This window comes from Saccopteryx leptura, chromosome 8, assembly GCF_036850995.1.
Source record: "Saccopteryx leptura isolate mSacLep1 chromosome 8, mSacLep1_pri_phased_curated, whole genome shotgun sequence".
NCBI classification, from domain to species: Eukaryota; Metazoa; Chordata; class Mammalia; order Chiroptera; family Emballonuridae; genus Saccopteryx; species Saccopteryx leptura.
Genome location: NC_089510.1, coordinates 46,449,793 through 46,451,623, shown reverse-complemented (window position 1 = coordinate 46,451,623; position 1,831 = coordinate 46,449,793). Strand labels below are relative to the sequence as shown.

Below are 1,831 nucleotides of genomic sequence, written 5' to 3'. Positions count from 1 at the left end.
CTTTGAGAGAGACTGTTCAGTGCCAAAGTGCATACCTGTCACTCAATGCTGAACTGAATTCCCAGAGACTATTAAAGTAGAAATATAGTACATCCCAAGAATCTCAGCTGAAATGGGAGGAACAATGTAGTAGCATACAACTGAAGAAAGAACATACCAAGTTTTAAATATTAGGTAACCAGAGAGGCCTTCTCCAAAACCTGAGTTTTCCTAGTGGTATTTCTGCCAGACTTTTGAAGGATGCATACTATGAAGTACAGAGAGAAAGAATTTAAAATTTGACAATTCCATACTTACCTGGCAGGGGAGATACCATGATCACGAAGGTGGTTTTCCCAGGGCGAGGCTTATCCATTGCACTCCGGATGTGCTGACCCCTGCGATTTCCCCAAATGTGGGAAACTCAACTGCATAATTTGTGGTAGTGGGGGACTGCATTCGCGCTAAAAAAATAAATAAAATAAAATAAAATAAATAAAATTTGACAATTCCAAACTAAGAAATGTAAAAAGCTTGTGTACAGAGGAGATAATCAAGTCAAAACTATTGACTCCTGGCCATGCTGATTCCTAATGGAGGTTACAATGAAGAAGAAATTAGTTCATTATAAAGAAAAAAATATACAAAAATTAAACACTCTTCAATAATGGAATGTTCTCTTATGACATGATGAGCCCCTCATCACTATAAAGATATTGCAAAACTAGATGACTGTTAAATATTTGTTCATTGATTTATTCAGTCATGCATTTATTTAACAACTATTTATTGAGCTCCTGATTATGTGTCTGGGGATGTTAAGCTAGAAACATCAAAGATATATTCAAGTCAAAAATGTCATAGAAGTTTTTTTATTTTAGGGCTGGAATTTAAAATGCAGGAATTAATAATGTCTGAGGAAATTTTAAACATATGAGTCTTATATACCTGAATTTTTGACACTTGTATTACTCAGGAGTTTTTTTTTTTTCCAGACCGTGTATTTGGGTAAAATGTTACACAATGATCCCAATTTCCAGTGTGACCTCCTTTTCATCATTATCATATTTTTCAGTACTTACTTTTCCAGACAAATAGAGTCAGGAACATTGCTTTGGTGCTCTCATTTGCATGGGAAGTTGTCAGACCTGATCTGACCTGCCTTTCCATCAGGATTATAAAGGTGACGGATAGTCAATTTCAGGGATTCATGATCCATTTTACCACAGCGCTTCACCTTGCAGCTAAGTAATACAACTGTGATAAAATCAGCCATAATCACGCATCTTACTCAGCCCTGCCTTGGCTATAAATACAAGTTTCATAACAAAAAAAAAGCAAATGGAACAAGAGGGGAGATAGAAGAAAGATGAAAGTAAATGTGAAGGTTTATTCATTGTGACTAATGGATGAATGTGTTTATGATTTTTACCCTATTCATTTTTCTATAGAGAAAATGAGTACATTTATCATATAATCAGGAAGTTTGTAGCTGATTCATCAAAATCAATTATTGGCATTTTATTGAGTATTTATGTGCATTTAGAATAATTATTCTCATTACAATACATATGGAACAGACAACTGAACAAACCCCAGGAATGAAGATGATATTATTTACTATATATCTATGCCTATGTTCATGTGCATGTAACAAACTTTTTTTTTGGACAGATATACAGACAATAAAGTTAATATTAAATATGGAGAGAATTGGAGAGAGTGATTATGGACCCCAAATTATTTTACTAATTAATTGTTCAGCCACACAGTTCTGGATGCAAAAGGAAAAGCAGTGATGGAAACAAAGAAAAGACAAGCCCTGAAAGAGCTTATATTTCAGAGAAGAGAG

General features: G+C 34.2%; 1 non-coding gene across 1 annotated transcript; it reads left to right on the top strand.

The window, feature by feature from the left end:
* The first annotated feature begins 289 nt into the window (after window positions 1-289).
* LOC136380280 (U1 spliceosomal RNA) lies at window positions 290-448 on the top strand. Its single transcript, XR_010746945.1, has one exon. It is a non-coding gene; the product is annotated as a U1 spliceosomal RNA (small nuclear RNA).
* Window positions 449-1,831: the final 1,383 nt, after the last annotated feature.